The 19,899-nt window shown below is 36.4% G+C and overlaps 1 protein-coding gene and 1 pseudogene across 1 annotated transcript in view; both read right to left on the bottom strand.

Annotated features, from left to right (window-relative positions):
• Positions 1–19,899, bottom strand: part of ADGRV1 (adhesion G protein-coupled receptor V1) — a 729,252-nt gene that overhangs the window by 197,799 nt on the left and 511,554 nt on the right. The window lies entirely within an intron of this gene.
• On the bottom strand, positions 10,825–10,937 carry LOC136337016 (U6 spliceosomal RNA; annotated as a pseudogene).

Here is a 19,899-nt window from a genome sequence, read left to right as displayed (position 1 = left end):
CAAAACAACACACAATAGGTGCTGGCGAGGATGTAGTGAAAGGGGAACCCTCCTGCACTGCTGGTAGGAATGCAGACTGGTGTAGCCACTGTTGAAAACAGTGTGGAGATTCTTCAAAAAATTAGAAATGGAACTGCCTTTTGATCCAGCCATCCCACTTATAGGAATATATCCCAAGAACACAGTATTACCGACTGAAAAAAAGAAATGCACCCCCATGTCTATGGCAGCATTGTTCACAATAGTGAAGATCTGGAAACAGCCCAAGTGTCCATCAATGGACGAGTAGATTAAAAAGCTGTGGTACATATATACAATAAAATACTATGGGGCCATGAAAAAGAAGGAAATATTACATTTTGCAACAATAAGGATGGACCTGGATACTATTATGTTGAGTGAAATAAGCCAGGCAGAGAAAGAAAAAGATCATATACCTCACTCATTTGAGGAATCCAAGGAACAATGTGAACTGAGGAACAGAATTAAACCTGAAGGGAAGGGGGGAGGGAACTGTAGGGAGGGGGGTAAGGGAGATATTGACGGGAATACAGGGGAGGGGGGATGCTTTTGTGGTGACACTAAAATCTATGTAAACACAATAAATAAATTAATTAAAAAAAAAATTTTTTAAGGTAGCCTGACCAGGCAGTGGTGCAGTGGATAGAGGACAGACCTGGAAAGCTGAGGACCCAGGTTAGAAAACCCGAGGTCTCTGGCTTGAGCGTGGGCTCATCACCAGCTCGAGCATCGGATCATAGACATGACCCCATGGTTGCTGGCTTGAGCCCAAAGGTCATTGGTTTAAACAAAAGGTCACTGGTTCAGCTGGAGCTCTCTGGTTAAGACACATATATGAAGCAATCAATGAACAATTAAGGTGCCACAACTACCAGTTATTGCTTCTCATCTCTCTCCCTTCTTGTCTGGCTTTGTCTCTCTCTCAGTTAAAAAAAAATTGAGGTATACTTACTCGCTTGGAAATTCTGATGATATATCATTAAATGACCCAGAGGAAATAAAACTATGTGATCCCAATTTTGTATTATTAAAATAAAAATGTATGAATCTAGACATAACCAGAAACAACACATCAACAATTAGAAGTACTTATGGTTGAATAATGAAAATGTATCTGATTTTTATTTTAAAAATTATATTATCTATGCTTTCTATAACTTGTAAAATAATGATTGATTTTACAACATAAAAGAACATATTTTTCCAGGCAGAGGCAGCAGCAACCCCATAGCTGGATTATCAGGCTACTAATTGAGGAAGGAAAGACTAGGAAAAAGGCTCCAGGAACACGGACTCTCTCACTGTCGGAGCCTATAAATGCTAATGAGCCTCGACTGCCAATGAGACTAAAGCACAATACATGACATTGCCATACAGACTTATCAACTGCAAACCTCTACCTGAGCGTGCCAAAGGGGCAGAACCCGGGGTACAGAGTCACCGACCAGGAAGAGGGCGAGAAAAGAAAAAGCAAGAAGATAACCTCTCAAAATCAAGAATAATCTGCAGACTTTATAACCTATCCCATTTTATTATATTTGTTCATTTGTTTCTCTTATCTTCATTCTTGATACTTTATTTCCTCCTCCAATTGGGCCGATTAACTCTCTGCCGGTCTGACTCTCTCCTCTCCCTGAACTACACTACCCATAAGTGTTACATCTCCCATTATCTTTTCACTTCTCTTCCTTTCTCTCTATGAGGGTTGCACTCCAAAACCCTTAACTCTCTCTCTCTCTCTCTCTCTCTCCTTTCTTTTTTATTCTTTTAGTGGTTCCCTCATTTTTTCTCTCTCTTTCTTTTCTCCCTCTATATTAGTTTCTTCCTTTCTCCTTTACATCTCCTCTCATTCAAACCTCAATAACAAACAAATTATCTTATCTGGGACTCAAACTTATGTTTGTGGCATTTTGGGGGGTTTTTACTTCACCTTTTTAACTCACTAGCAGTGCTCCCATCCCTGGCTCTCCATTTTATCTAGTTCTTGTTCCACTAAATACAATAGTAATTTTTTAATTTGTCCCCCCATTTTTCCATTTTCCTCTTATTCCTCTCATCATAACTCTTAGACAACCAACACATAAAAGCAAATCATTTTATTCTTGACCCAAATTTTTTCCTTATTTGCTTTTTGTGGGTCCATACGCTCTTTTTTTTTCTTTTTTCTTTTTTTTTTTTTTGCCCCTTTATTACTTTTCCCCAATTCAGGCCCTCCATCACAGGCAGTGTTTGTTATAATTCACAGTTCACCACAAGATTTTCTCAAGAAAGAGGGGAGAAGAGAGGAGAGAAAAAAAGGAGGGGGGGAATAATTTCCTTTTTTAAAATTTTTATTATATTTTATTTTTCTTTATTTCATTATTAATTTTTTTTAAAAAAACTTTGATTTTTTATTTTTTTATTTTTTTTATTTTTTTAACTTTTTATTCTTTATAAAATCTCATTAATACTATCAACAAAACCACCCTCAGATGCCATTAAGGAAGAGAAAATCGAATATCATGGGTATAAAAGAAAGAGAGGTAACACAGATAGATGAGGAAAAATCTATGGAGAAAAAATTAATATATTGGAAACCTTGGAGATAAGTGACAGAGAATTCAAGATAGAAATCCTAAAAATACTCAGAGATATACAAGAAAACACAGAAAGGCAATTTAGGGATCTCAGAAAACAACTCAATGAACACAAAGAATATATGTCCAAGGAAATTGAAACTATAAAAACAAATCAAACAGAGATGAAAAACTCAATTCACGAGCTGAAAAACGAAGTAACAAGCTTAGCTAATAGAACAGGTCACATAGAAGAGAGAATTAGTGAAATAGAAGACAAGCAACTTGAGGCACAACAGAGAGAAGAAGAAAGAGACTCAAAAATTAAAAAACATGAGATAGCCCTACAAGAATTATCTGACTCCATCAAAAAGAATAACATAAGAATAATAGGTATATCAGAGGGAGAAGAGAGAGAAAATGGAATGGAAAACATACTCAAACAAATAATAGATGAGAACTTCCCAAGCCTGTGGAAAGAACTAAAGCCTCAAGTTCAAGAAGCAAACAGAACTCCAAGTTTTCTTAACCCCAACAAACCTACTCCAAGGCATATCATAATGAAATTGACACAAACCAACAGCAAAGAAAAAATTCTCAAGGCAGCCAGAGAAAAGAAGAATACAACATATAAAGGAAGGCCCATTAGATTATCATCAGATTTCTCAGCAGAAACTCTACAAGCTAGAAGAGAGTGGACCCCAATATTTAAAGTCCTGAAAGAGAGGAACTTTCAGCCACGAATACTATACCCATCAAAGCTATCCTTCAAATATGAAGGAGAAATAAAAACATTCACAGATACAGAAAAGATGAGGGAATTTATCATCAGAAAACTCCCACTCCAGGAATTACTAAAGGGGGTTCTCCAATCAGATACAAAGAACAAACAAAAAAAAAAAACAGAGCCACAAGTAAAAGCTCCAAGAAGAACACAATAAAACCAAACTTAAACTCTGACAACAACAAAAAGAGAGGGAGAAGATGGAGATTAACAGTAGCAAAGGACGATGGAGTGCAAAAGTACTCACAAAATAGTTCGCTACAATGAACAAGGTAGGGACCCTTTTCATTACTCAAAGGTAACCACCATTGAAAAAACCACCACAGAAGCACATGAGATAAAAAAGATAGCAACAGAGGAAAGATGTATGGAATACAACCAAATAAAAACAAAAGATAGAAAAATGAAAGAGAAGGATCAAACAAGACACAAAACTAACAGAAAGCAAGATATAAAATGGCAATAGGGAACTCACAAGTATCAATAATTACACTAAATGTAAACGGATTAAACTCACCAATAAAAAGGCACAGAGTAGCAGAATGGATTAAAAAAGAAAATCCAACTGTATGCTGCCTACAAGAAACTCAACTAAGTAACAAGGATGAAAACACATTCAAAGTGAAAGGCTGGAAAACAATACTCCAAGCAAATAACATAAAAAAAAGCAGGTGTAGCAATACTCATATCGGATAATGCTGACTACAAAACAGGAAAAGTACTCAGAGACAAAAATGGCCATTTCATAATGGCCAATGGGGACACTGAATCAAGAAGACATAACAATTCTTAATATATATGCACCAAACCAAGGAGCACCAAAATATTTAAGACAGCTACTTATTGATCTTAAAACAAAAACTGACAAAAACACAATCATACTTGGAGACCTCAATACACCGCTGACGGTTCTAGATTGGTCATCCAAACAGAGAATCAACACTAGAGCACCTGAATATGATAGACATCTACAGGACATTTCATCCCAAAGTGACTGAGTATACATTTTTCTCCAGTGTACATGGATCATTCTCAAGAATTGACCATATGTTGGGCCACAAAAACAACATCAGCAAATTCAGAAAAATTGAAGTTGTACCAAGCATATTTTCTGATCATAAAGCCTTGAAACTAGAATTCAACTGCAAAAAAGAGAAAAATAATCCCACAAAAATGTGGAAACTAAACAACATACTTTTAAAAAATGAATGGGACAAAGAAGAAATAAGTGCAGAGATCAAAAGATATATACAGACAAATGAAAATGATAATACGACATATCAGAATCTATGGGATGCAGCAAAAGCAGTGATAAGAGGGAAGTTCATATCACTTCAGGCATATATGAACAAACAAGAGAGAGCCCAAGTGAACCACTTAACTTCACACCTTAAGGAACTAGAAAAAGAAGAACAAAGACAACCCAAAACCAGCCGAAGAAAGGAGATAATAAAAATCAGAGCAGAAATAAATGAATTAGAGAATAGAAGAACTATAGAAAAAATTAATAGAACAAGGAGCTGGTTCTTTGAAAAGATCAACAAAATTGACAAACCCTTGGCAAGACTTACCAAGGAAAAAAGAGAAAGAACTCATATAAACAAAATCCAAAATGAAAGAGGAGAAATCACCACGGACACTGTAGATATACAAAGAATCATTGTAGAATACTATGAAAAACTTTATGCCACTAAATTCAACAACCTAGGAGAAATGGATAAATTCCTAGAACAATACAACCTTCCTAGACTGAGTCAAGAAGAAGCAGAAAGCCTAAACAGACCTATCAGTAGAGAAGAAATAGAAAAAACCATTAAAAACCTCCCCAAAAATAAAAGTCCAGGCCCTGACGGCTATACCAGCGAATTTTATCAAACATTCAAAGAAGACTTGGTTCCTATTCTACTCAAAGTCTTCCAAAAAATTGAAGGAGAAGAAATACTTCCAAACACATTTTATGAGGCCAACATAACCCTCATACCAAAACCAGGCAAGGATGGCACAAAAAAAGAAAACTACAGACCAATATCTCTAATGAATACAGATGCTAAAATACTAAACAAAATACTAGCAAATCAAATACAACAACATATTAAAAAAATAATACATCATGATCAAGTGGGATTCATCCCAGAATCTCAAGGATGGTTCAACATACGTAAAACGGTTAACGTAATACACCATATCAACAAAACAAAGAACAAAAACCACATGATCTTATCAATAGACGCAGAAAAGGCTTTCGATAAAATACAACACAATTTTATGTTTAAGACTCTCAACAAAATGGGTATAGAAGGAAAATATCTCAACATGATAAAGGCCATATATGATAAACCATCAGCTAACATCATATTAAATGGCACTAAACTGAAGGCTTTCCCCCTTAAATCAGGAACAAGACAGGGTTGTCCACTCTCTCCACTCTTATTTAATGTGGTACTACAGGTTCTAGCCAGAGCAATCAGACAAGACAAAGAAATATAAGGCATCCATATCGGAAAAGAAGAAGTAAAGGTATCACTTTTTGCAGATGATATGATCCTATACATCGAAAACCCAAAGAATCCACAAAAAGACTACTAGAAACAGTAAGCCAATGCAGTAAGGTCGCAGGATACAAAATTAACATACAGAAGTCAATAGCCTTTCTATATGCCAACAATGAAACAACAGAGAAGGAACTCAAAAGAATAATCCCCTTCACAATTGCAACAACAAAAAAAATACTTAGGAATAAACATAACAAAGAATGTAAAGGACATATATAATGAAAACTATAAACCATTGTTAAGGGAAATCGAAAAAGAGATAATGAGATGGAAGAATATACCTTGTTCTTGGCTAGGAAGAATAAATATAATCAAGATGGCTATATTACCCAAAGCAATATACAAATTTAATGCAATTCCCATCAAACTTCCAATGATGTTTTTTAAAGAAATAGAGCAAAAAATCATCAGATTTATATGGAACTATAAAAAACCCCGAATAGCCAAAGCAATCCTAAAGAAAAAGAATGAAGCTGGGGGCATTACAATACCTGACTTCAAACTCTATTATAGGGCCACGACAATCAAAACAGCATGGTATTGGCAGAAAAATAGACACTCAGACCAATGGAACAGAATAGAAAGTCCAGAAATAAAACCACATATATATAGTCAAATAATTTTTGATAAAGGGGCCAACAACACACAATGGAGAAAAGAAAGCCTCTTCAATAAATGGTGCTGGGAAAACTGGAAAGCCACATGCAAAAGAATGAAACCGGACTACAGTCTCTCCCCCTGTACAAAAATTAACTCAAAATGGATCAAAGATCTAAACATAAGACCTGAAATAATTAAGTACATAGAAGAAGACATAGGTACTCAACTCAGGGACCTGGGTTTTAAAGAGCATTTTATGAATTTGACTCCAGTGGCAAGAGAAGTGAAGGCAAAAATTAATGAATGGGACTACATCAGACTAAGAAATTTTTGCTCAGCAAAAGAAACTGATAACAAAATAAACAGAAAGCCAACTAAATGGGAAATGATCTTTTCAAACAACAGCTCAGATAAGGGCCTAATATCCAAAATATACAAAGAACTCATAAAACTCAACAACAAACAAACAAACAATCCAATAAAAGAATGGGGAGAGGATATGAATAGACACTTCTCCCAGGAAGAAATACAAATGGCCAACAGATATACGAAAAGATGCTCATCTTCTTTAGCTATTAGAGAAATGCAAATCAAAACGGCAATGAGATACCACCTCACACCTGTTCGATTAGCTGTTATTAGCAAGTCAGGTAATAGCAAATGTTGGAGAGGCTGTGGAGAAAAAGGAACCCTCATCCACTGTTGGTGGGAATGTAAAGTAGTACAACCATTATGGAAGAAAGTATGGTGGTTCCTCAAAAAACTGAAAATAGAACTACCTTATGACCCAGCAATCCCTCTACTGGGTATATATCCAAAAACTCAGAAACATTGATACGTGAAGACACATGCAGCCCCATGTTTATTGCAGCATTGTTCACAGTGGCCAGGACATGGAAACAACCAAAAAGCCCATCAATAGATGACTGGATAAAGAAGATGTGGCACATATACACTATGGAATACTACTCAGCCATAAGAAATGATGACATCGGAACATTTACAGCAAAATGGTGGGATCTTGATAACATGATACGAAGCGAAATAAGTAAATCAGAGAAAAACAGGAACTGTATTATTCCATACGTAGGTGGGACATAATAGTGAAACTAAGAGACATTGATAAAAGTGTGGTGGTTACAGGGGGGGAGGGGGGAATGGGAGAGGGAAAGGGGGTGGGGAGGGGCACAAAGAAAACAAGATAGAAGGTGACAGAGGACAATCTGACTTTGGGTGGTGGGTCTGCAACATAATTGAACGACAAGATAACCTGGACTTGTTATCTTTGAATATATGTATCCTGATTTATTGATGTCACCCCATTAAAAAAATAAAATTATTTAAAAAAAAACATATTTTAAGGAAAAAAATAGCACACAGATCCTCTGTTCCTGAGAAGCTACAATATAGAAAATAGAACCACAAAATCAACTGTCAAAAAATCCTCTTGAGCCAGGAATGGTTTTTTTAAGTTGTACTTAGTATCGTATTTGACCAACTGTTTATATTTGTGGGCATTTCCTTTTTCATTAGAGACCTGGTATTCAACAGAACTTCCTCTATAAATAACTGATTTGTTTCCTGAACTAATACACACTTGACTGTTTATGATAGTACGGGCTTTTTCAATTTTCCAAATGAGAGTATTTGAGAGATTGCAAAATGCCTTGTAATAAAGAACATCTGAATAAAAGCGGATCAAGTTTTTCATTTTATCCCTGAACTATTTAAAAAAAATAGTGAGATGAAATTCGATTTCACCTCTATCATTACAACTCTACTGCCTGCAGTTTTACAATGACATTGTTTCTAATGCTTTATTTGGCTTGATATGCCTAAGTTCTTAGCACTTTGCATGAAAAGCTAATCACTAGTCTTTCTGATTTTGCCCCTAGTTAATAAATCAGGATAAACAAAGAGTGAGCTTCTTGTGGCAACACATATTTTCACTATTTTGACCCTGAGACAGTTACTTCAAAGGCTTTTAATATATTATCATACTTGAAAAATTTAATTAGCACACATAATGCTTAAAATAATTCTCTGAAATAATCTGATATCACACAAAAGCTCATCTCATACATTAACTGTAAATTATTTTTAAAAATGGATGAGAGAGATATGTTAATAGAGAAATAAAAATTCAAGAAAGATAAAAGCTAATAGCCTTAATGTAGCCCATCTTCAAAAAAGAAAAGAAAAAAATACTTTTAAAATTGTTGGAAAACATGGACAATCAGGAAAAATAATGCAGGAAAATGAACAAAAGATTCACAAAAGAAATAAAAATGCTAAATAAAGCTATGCAAAGATATTCAAATTCATAGGGTTGCATGAGGATAAATGAGGCCACATACTTAGTATAATGCCTGGCACATAATAAGTGAAACTATTAAATCATTATTAATAATTAAATAAAAATTTAACTACATATATATATTATATGTGTGTGTGTGTATGTGTGTGTCAATCTATCTATCTATCCATCTATCTCAACATATCTCACATTGTCAAACACTGAAAAAAAATTAGGATGCCCAGAGTAATCAAGAATGTGGGGTAACAGGCTCTGTCATAATTTGTATTTGAGTGTAAAAAGGTGTGCCCACACTGGAAAACACTTTGGTAATATCTTTGAAAGTTAAAAAAAAAAAAATTATATGTGTCTTTGAATGAACCATTCCACTGTCAAAATTCATCCTATAGAAAATATTAACACAAGTGTTCAAAGATATCTATATAGGGATATTCATTATAACACTATTAAGAAGAAAACTGAAAATACTACAGAAGCCCACCATTATAGTATTAATACAATAAAATATTATAGTATAAAATGTGATTGATATATACTGACATAAAAAATTGTCCAATAAATAAAAAGTAAATTGAAAAATAGTACATATAGTATCTCATTTTTGTTGTATGTGTGTATATGTGTGTGTGAGCTTATATATATAAATGTGGTATAATACACACAGAAAAAAAGAAAAAAATATACTAATTATTTTTGGGGTAAGGTTACAGGTTAGGTCATAATTATCATAATATTGTTATTATCGTAAGTATTAAGACTTGGAGAAGTTATTACTGATATGAATAAAGTCATTATAAATAAATATATTTATATGACACTACACTCTGAGAATAATTTTAGAATAAAATTAGTTATTTTCAGAGATGGAAGGATATATATAGTTCATCTTTCAACATAAATGAAGCTGAAGTTCTATTATTTTTTCAGAACTCATGACCTTACCAAAAATGGCTCCCTGAAACTAAATGAATACTTACTTACCCTTTCATTTCAGATTGTATTCAAATTAAACTTTAAAAATATCTGCTATAGGCTGAATTTTATGTCACCCCCCAAAAAAACACCTTATGTTGAACCCTTAAACCTCAATGAGATATATTTGGACATGGGGCGTTTGGGAGGTGATTATTGATATATTAGATGTTGAGGTCTGGGCCTTGTGATGAGATTAATTCCCTCACAAAGACAGAAGGAAACACAGGCTCTCACCTGTCTGTGCATGCGCGATGGAAAGCCATGTGAGGACATGACCAGCCAACGAGCTCTCACCAAAAACTGACCATGCTGGCACTTTGATATAAATTCCAGCTTCTGGAATTGTGAGAGAGAAATGTTTATTATTGAAGTTACCCAGGCATTCTGTTCTATCAGAACTAAATAAGACAGTGTCATCTAGAAGATGACAAGCTTTAGAAACATTTCCCCCTCACTCACTTATGACAAAAATAAAACTAAACAGAACTCTAATTTATGTTGATAAATTTTTCAGTTTCAGAAATATTAAAGATTGTGTTGTTTGCAATCCTGATACCAAAGATTCAAAAGAAAATAACAGAAATAATTTAAATGACAGTTTCAGAATAGCTGTAGGTAGAAAAATGGTAAGCTGCCCCTCAGGAATTTGTAGGGTTAATTATGTTTAGCCAGGCTTGTCTGATAGGTTACATGTAATTACCACTTCCTATGAGACACGTATTCACAGGCTCTCACAACTGACCCTTCCTCTTGCCAGGCACTGCACATATATTTTCTCTACATGTATCACCTCACTCAGTTCACAACTCAATCCTATTACACAAGTTTTATTACACCTATTCCACAGATGAAGAGCTTTAGGCTTGCAGATGTAACTTGCTCTGTGTCACAGAGCTACAACATGGCAGAGCCAGTATTAGTTCCTTAAGTCCCTGATCTTTTCACTGCATTCTAGTCAAGGAAAATTTTGCAGTCTCATCACCAGATACACTTCGTACAGTGAATTTGCTAAAGTACATTTTTTTAATGGAATGCTTCATGAATTTGCATGTCATCGTTGTGCAGGGGCAATACTAATCTTTTCTGCATTGTTCCAATTCTAGTATAAATATTTGTGCTGCCAAAGCAAGTACACTTTTTTGTAGTTTCCTACATTTCAGCACCTAGGTGCTGTAGATGTTAAGGACATTTACATAAGAATTGGAAGCCTGTATACTAGAAGTCAGTCTGAGTTGCATCTGGCCACAGATGCTTATTTACAAATGTTAATTGGGTATGACTACTAAATAAATATTTTTTTTACTAAATGATGCTACTTGATAGTAATGCTAACCATTTTATATAGCAGGATATTGAGGTGGAGCTTGAATGAATGTTAAATCATTTATAATTTTTATTCAAATACAAGACATGGTGGAGTTTGTTCTTCTGACATCCTATGTTGAATAGGGTTCAGTGAATGCTTTACGGAGAGAAGGAGTGACAGAGGTAACTTATCTATGAACTTCTCCAGTGATTAAGATAGTAAAATGAATCTAGGGCTTTTTAACTTAGAATGTTCACAGGAAATTCTCATCTCTGTCTTCTAATGGCAACTTTTTCTACTTAAATGTTTTGCTAGTGTGTTTTAGTTATTATACAGCCATGGGGACACAGCTAGAGAATACAAAAACTTTTGTAAATTATTATTCAGATTAAACTGTATACTGACAAATGTATGCTAGACACATATCAAGGCTATTATGTGCCTTTTCTTCATTATCCACAGCAATGAGCAGCTAACAAGAAACTTTGTCATGTTGTGTTGACATAAGCCAAGCCAGATCAGGACGGCACAATCACTTGTGGAGAAAAGAATTTCATGTTTGTAGATATATCGTAAAGATATGATGGACATTTGCAGTTTTCCATGCAAATAAATTTGAAAGTTTACATGAAATAGATTTTTAACATAACATAGATTACCAAAATTATTCCCATTTGTTTTAAGACCAATATCTATAGATTTTAATGCTATATGAAAAGGAAGATAAACTTTTAAAGTTCTTTTTTCTTTTTTAAGTGAGAGGAGGGGAGATAGACAGACTCCCACATGCGCCCTGACCAGGATCCACCTGGCAACCTTATCTCGGGCTGATACTCAAGTACAGAGCTATTGTATGCCTGAGGCTGACATGCTTGGAACAACCAAGCTATCCTCAGCACCAGGGCGCATGCTCAAAACAACTGAGCCACCGGCTGTGGGAAGGGAAGAGGGAGCAATGGGGGAGAGAGAGGGGAAAAGAAGCAGATGGTTGCTTCTTCTGTGTACCCTGACTGGGAACCGAATCCAGGACATCCATATACCCAGCCGACACTCTATCCACTGAGACACTGGACAGGGCCTAAAGTCCTTCTTTACAGCAAATAAAATACTGCCATATAAACCAATTAAAAGCAGTTTAAACAAAGAAAACAACAGACCAACATTACTTATGAAGAGTGATATAAAACACTAAATAAAATATAAATGACGAGCATCCAACTCCACATTAAGAAAGGGATACCACCTGGGCCCTGGCCAGTTAAATCAGTGGTAGGGCATCAGCTGACGTGTGGATGTCCTGCATTCAATTCCCGGGCAGGGCACACAGGAGTGACTGCTTCTCTACACCTCCCCCTTCTCTCTCTCCCTCTCCCTCTCCTGTAGTCATGGCTCGATTTATTAATTTGAACAAGTTGCTCCTGGGCCATGAGAATGGTTCCGTGGTCTCCGCCTCAAGCACTAAAAATAGCTGGGTTGAGCAACAGAGCAACACCCCAGATGGTCAGAGCATCACCCCAGAGGGGGCTTGCTGGATGGATCCTGGTCCGGGCATCAGCAGAGTCTTATCTTTCTGTCTTCCCTGTTTTCACTTAATTAAAAAAAGAAAGAAAGAAAGAAAAGAAAATGATACAGCCTGACTGGTGGTGGCGCAGTGGATACAGTGTCAACCTGGGGCCCTGAGGCCCCAGCTCTGAAAACCCAAGGTTGCCAGCACTGGTGGGATTCAGCGAGTTTTCACTGGTTTAGCAGAACCGATAACTAATTTTTTGTTGAGTTTAGCCAAGAGGTTGTTAAAATGGCACTTGTAATCAACCTTCTCTCTAAAGTGGGCGCCTGGGTAGCTACCCAGTATGGAAATCCCAAATTTACATCCTTATTCTTTTTTAATGTTCATCTGCACAACAGCATATTCTAAGTGCCCATAGTAATGTTCATTAGGTTCAGAGGTGAAAAAGAATTGATAGAACTATGCTTGTAATATTTATTTATTCATCTCATAAAACTCATTACACCTTTGATAAAATACTATATTTTAATTTCCTGTGTGTTACTTCAGTAAACATACAACATAAAGAGAAAAGTGATAAAACAACCAGGGATGACAAACTGTCATTGAATATGTCTTAAATAACAGTTTTATTGTTTTTTGTCAGGTATTATTTAATTTTTTTCATTAATATTTTAAAATTCTTATAATCTAGTTTTGTATACCTCTTTTATTGCTCTTATTTAAGTGTTAAATGCATGAAATAACAAACTACCTTCCGGTATATATATTTTTTATACTTAAAACGGTCATAAGGGCAGGGAACCAGTTGTTAAATTATTTGAATCCCACCACTGTTTGCTGACTTGAGCATGGGATCATCTGCCTTGAGTGCAAACTCACCAGCTTGAGTGTGGGTTTGCTGGCTTGAACGTGGGATCATAGACATGACCCTATGGTCGCAGGCTTGAGCAAGGGGTCACTGGCTCAGCTTGAGTCCCCTGGTCAAAGCACTTATGAGAAGCAATTAATGAACAACTAAAGGGATGAAACTATGAGTTGATGTTTCTCCTCCATCTCCCTTTCTGTCTCTCAAAAAAAAAAAAAAAAAAAAAAAAAAAAGATACAATGACCAAGAGGGATTTCTTCTTCCAGGAAGGCTAGGTATGTTATACCTAATAATATCATACATATATAAATATATTAAGTGAGAGGAGGGGAGATAGACTCCCACATATGCCCCAACCAGGATCCACCTGGCAATCTCATCTCAGGCTGATGCTCAAGTACAGAGCTATTTTTAGTGCCTGAGGCTGACATGCTCAGACCAACCCAGCTATTCTCAGCACCAGGGCCTATGCTTTAAACAATTGAGCCTCTGGCTGTGGGAGGGGAAGAGAGAGAGAATGTATAAAGATACATTCTTGTATCTTAATATATGAAGATACATTAATAAAATGATATAATTGCCTCCAAAAATGTTGAAAAGCCTCTGATGAAATTTAACACCCATTAACAATAAAGCATTCAAAAAAACAGAAATTAAGAAATATTTTTAAATTTAATAAAACACATATATTTTATTCCTAATGCCAGCATCTTATTTAATGGAGAATATAAAAACAGGTAATCTTATTTAATGGGGAAACACTAGAGAAATATCCACTACATAAAATAAAAAAAGCTAAAGATCACCACTGTCTATTTAAACAGTATGCAACATTGTACAACAGGTATTAGCCAATGAAGCCATACACAAGAAATCAATTAGGGTTGCCGATGGATCTGGTTGGGGCACATGTGGGAGTCTGCCTATCTTCCTTCCTTTCACCAAAAAAATAAATAAATAAATAACAGTCTCAATGGACATATCCAGAACAGGGGTCCCCGAACTTTTTACAAAGGGGGCCAGTTCACTGTCCCTCAGACCGTTAAAGGGCTGGACTATAAAAAAAAACTATGAACAAATCCCTATGCACACTGCACATATCTTATTTTAAAGTAAAAAAACAAAACAGGAACAAATGCAATATTTAAAATAAAGAACAAGTAAATTTAAATAAAAAAACTGACCAGTATTTCAATGGGAACTATACTCCTCTCACTGACCACCAATGAAAGAGATGCCCCTTTCGGAAGTGCGGTGGGGCTGAATAAATGGCCTCGGGGCGGCATGCGGCCCGCGGGCCATAGTTTGGGGACCCCTGATCCAGAACATCAAAAATAAATAAGTCAAACTTTAAATTCACTTATTTTATTATTTTAATAAAATAATTTAGTTAAGTTAAAAGTGCATCATTTGCTACATAAATCAACAGTCTTCATTGTACACACATTAAACAAAGAATACAGAGGTGGGGAAAAGTAGGTTTACAGCAATGAGTACACAAAACAGTTTATTTTCTGGCCAACAGATATATGAAAAGATGCTCAGCTTCATTAGTTATTAGAGAAATGCAAATCAAAACTACAATGAGATACCACCTCACCCCTGTTAGATTAGCTATTATCAACAAGACGGGTAATAGCAAATGTTGGAGAGGCTGTGGAGAAAAAGGAACCCTCATTCACTGTTGGTGGGACTGTAAAGTAGTACAACCATTATGGAGGAAAGTATGGTGGTTCCTCAAAAAACTGCAAATAGAACTACCTTATGACCCAGCAATCCCTCTACTGGGTATATACCCCAAAACCTCAGAAACATTGATACGTGAAGACACATGTAGCCCCATGTTCATTGCAGCACTGTTCACAGTGGCCAAGACATGGAAACAACCAAAAAGCCCTTCAATAGAAGACTGGATAAAGAAGATGTGGCACATATACACTATGGAATACTACTCAGCCATAAGAAATGATGACATCAGATCATTTACAGCAAAATGGTGGGATCTTGATAACATTATAAGGAGTGAAATAAGTAAATCAGAAAAAAACAAGAACTACATGATTCCATACATTGGTGGAACATAAAAATGAGACTAAGAGACATGGACAAGAGTGTGGTGGTTACCAGGGGTGGGGGGAGGGAGGACATGGGAGGGAGGGAGGGAGAGAGTTAGGGGGAGGGGGAGGGGCACAGAGAACTAGATAGAGGGTGGCGGAGGACAATCTGACTTTGGGCAAGGGGTACGCAACATAATTTAATGACAAAATAACCTAGACATGTTTTCTTTGAATATATGTACCCTGATTTATTAATGTCATCCCATTACCATTAATAAAAATTTATTTAAAAAAAAAACAACAGTTTATTTTCATATTATTATATTATTTATTTACAATTTATTGTATTTATTATTATTAACCTACTCTTACCCACCCCTGGATAATGGTCAGAAAAAAATTCTGCTTATAATAACAATAAAGATTAAATATGTAGAAATACTTTTAATGAGATATTTTCATAATCTATACAAAGAAAATTATATAAATTCCTCTGAAATACTCAAAACTAGATTTGAACAAATGAAAACATTAGGTTTTTTCTTGGATAAGATAACACAACATTGTAAAAATGAAAGTTTTCTCTAAGTTAAATTATATATTTAATATAATCTCAACAAAATACAGAAAAACTATTTTATGGAGGTAGGCAATTAAGACATAAAGCTTGCATTAAAAAGTCAATATTCAAAAATAACCAGAAAAACATGAACAAAAAAAATACTATAAAAGTGGAGAACTAGCCTTACTGAAACATTAAAATATGCTAAGAAAGCCTCAATAATTAAAATTGTGAGAATGGTACATGAATAGACCAAAGATGTGTAAAATAAAATGGAAAATCTACACATAGACCTTAGAATGTATGGAATATAGTATATAATAAAGGTATGTCTACAAGTATTGGTATAAATATGGAATTTTAAATAAATAGTAATGGGTCAACTAGGTAGAAATTTTAAAAAGATAAAATATCCACAAAAAAATACAAATGCATTATAAATTTTTAAAAATTACACCACAGAAGTACCAGAAGAAAGTATAGAAGAATTCCTCTTTAATTTTAGTTCCAGGAAAGGCTTGCTCACAGTGACTGAAAATCCAAAGGCAATAAAAAGAAAAAAATTTGATAAATTACTCATTAAAAAAGTCACATGACAGAAAACAACATAATATGATATATGATAAAAATATTTTCTACTTATACTATATATAAAGCAGAGTATCCATAAAAATAATGGCAAAATTTTTCAGAATCTACTTTCTTAGCATTCTGTGAATAAACCAAAGGCTTGCAGCTACCCAGAAAGCATGGAAGACAAGCTACTCAAAAGCTGAACCTTGAGAAGAAAAGCAAGCTTTACGCAGTGTCATTTGCTCTAGTTTCATATCCTGCTCTGCTTTCATGTAGCCTTGAAAAATAACCGCCCACCTTCCCTGCAGTCTGGCATCCACTAGGGAAGGGGTAAGGTGGCAAGCAGAATGCAGTTATAGTTCTTGCAAAGCTTCATTTCCAAAAAAAGCTCCAACCTGCAAGGCTCTCTGTATTTGACCTGTTTCAGAGCTCAGCCAAGGCAGTTTGATCCTTGGGTAGAGGACGAGGTATGGTGGGGGATGAGGGCAAAGAGGGTTTTGAAGATTATAAGCAATTTAAAGCCAGTGATTTAACTTTATGGCTGCTTGAGAAATGGATAACAATTGGGGCAAACTGACAAACTAAAAAACATATATGAAAATCTGGGGCATGAAATGGTTACAGAGACTTTGAAAACCTCCATTCTAGTCCCGAGAATTCAGAAATCCACATGTATGCCTAGGGCTGTGTTCATGCTCAGCAAAGACCCAAGAAGGCCCTCAGCTCTCTCACCACTGGTTGGCCTTGATGGCCTATGTAAGCAGAAGTGAAGTAGCAACTCTAAGGCCTGGTGAGGTATTGAAGACATGTTCCACAATGCACACAGAGATTTCTTGGTTATAGGCTTCAGTGTGGGTTCTAGTTTAAGCCTAAAGGTCGCTGGCTTGAAGCCCAGTTACTGGCTTGAAGCCCAAGGTCGCTGGCTTGAGCAAGGGGTAACTGGCTCGGTTTGAGGCCCCTGGTCAAGGTACATGTGAGAAAGCAATCACTGAACAACTAAAGTGAAGCAAATGTGACTTGATACTTCTTATCTTTTTGCTTCCTCTCTCTCCCTTCCTGTCTTGGTCTCTCTCTCTCTCTCTCTCTCTCTCAAAAAAAAAAAAAAAAAGATTCCATTGAGTGCAAACCAAAAGTGAGCAGGGGTAGCTATACCTATATTACGCAAAATAGACTTTAACTTAAAAGGTGTAACAAGAGATAAAGAAGGTCACCATATAATGATGAAAGATTACCAAAAGAATATGACAATTATAAATATATATGTTCCCACACTGCACATTGAACATCCAAATATATTAAGCAAATAATAAGATCTCTGAAGGGATAGATAGACAATTCAATAATAGTTGTGAATTCAATAATTCTACTTTCAACAATAGATTGATTATATATAGTAAAAAATCAATATGGAAATGTTGGTGTTCTCTATACTTTGGACCAAATGGACCTAATAGACATACAGACAACATTCCATCTGAAAGCTACACAGTTCTCCAGTGCACACAGAAATGCACACTGTTCTCCAGTGCACACAGAAATGCACACTGTTCTCCAGTGCACACAGAAATGCATTGTTCTCCAGTGCACACAGAAATGCACACTGTTCTCCGGTGCACACAGAAATGCACACTGTTCTCCAGTGCACACAGAAATGCACATTGTTCTCCAGTGCACACAGAAATGCACACTGTTCTCCGGTGCACACAGAAATGCACACTGTTCTCCGGTGCACACAGAAATGCATTGTTCTCCAGTACACACAGAAATGCACACTGTTCTCCAGTGCACACAGAAATGCACACTGTTCTCCAGTGCACACAGAAATGCACACTGTTCTCCAGTGCACACAGAAATGCACACTGTTCTCCAGTGCACACAGAAATGCATTGTTCTCCAGTGCACACAGAAATGCACACTGTTCTCCAGTGCACACAGAAATGCATGGTTCTCCAGTGCACACAGAAATGCATGGTTCTCCAGTGCACACAGAAATGCATGGTTCTCCAGTGCACACAGAAATGCACACTGTTCTCCAGTGCACACAGAAATGCATGGTTCTCCAGTGCACACAGAAATGCATGGTTCTCCAGTGCACACAGAAATGCACACTGTTCTCCAGTGCACACAGAAATGCACACTGTTCTCCGGTGCACACAGAAATGCATTGCTCTCCGGTGCACACAGAAATGCACACTGTTCTCCAGTGCACACAGAAATGCACATTGTTCTCCAGTGCACACAGAAATGCACACTGTTCTCCGGTGCACACAGAAATGCACACTGTTCTCCGGTGCACACAGAAATGCATTGTTCTCCAGTACACACAGAAATGCATTGTTCTCCAGTGCACACAGAAATGCACACTGTTCTCCAGTGCACACAGAAATGCATGGTTCTCCAGTGCACACAGAAATGCATGGTTCTCCAGTGCACACAGAAATGCACACTGTTCTCCAGTGCACACAGAAATGCACACTGTTCTCCAGTGCACACAGAAATGCATGGTTCTCCAGTGCACACAGAAATGCATGGTTCTCCAGTGCACACAGAAATGCACACTGTTCTCCAGTGCACACAGAAATGCACACTGTTCTCCAGTGCACACAGAAATGCATTGTTCTCCAGTGCACACAGAAATGCACACTGTTCTCCAGTGCACACAGAAATGCATGGTTCTCCAGTGCACACAGAAATGCATGGTTCTCCAGTGCACACAGAAATGCATTGTTCTCCAGTGCACACAGAAATGCACACTGTTCTCCAGTGCACACAGAAATGCATGGTTCTCCAGTGCACACAGAAATGCATGGTTCTCCAGTGCACACAGAAATGCACACTGTTCTCCAGTGCACACAGAAATGCACACTGTTCTCCGGTGCACACAGAAATGCATTGTTCTCCGGTGCACACAGAAATGCACACTGTTCTCCAGTGCACACAGAAATGCACACTGTTCTCCAGTGCACACAGAAATGCACATTGTTCTCCAGTGCACACAGAAATGCACATTGTTCTCCAGTGCACACAGAACATTCTCAAGGAGAAATCATATATTAGGTAATAAAATAGGTATTAACAAATTTAAGAAGACTAAAATCATACCAAGTATCTTTTCCAACCATAGTGGTACAAAAATAGAAATCAATAAAAGGAATAAAACTAGAAAAACTCACAAAAATATTAAAATTTAACAGTAGACTCCTGAACAACCAATGGGTCAAA

The sequence above is a fragment of the Saccopteryx bilineata genome, chromosome 4 (genome assembly GCF_036850765.1).
Source record: "Saccopteryx bilineata isolate mSacBil1 chromosome 4, mSacBil1_pri_phased_curated, whole genome shotgun sequence".
Classification (NCBI taxonomy): domain Eukaryota; kingdom Metazoa; phylum Chordata; class Mammalia; order Chiroptera; family Emballonuridae; genus Saccopteryx; species Saccopteryx bilineata.
Note: the sequence above shows the minus strand (reverse complement) of the source record. Positions and strands in the feature narration are given on the sequence as shown.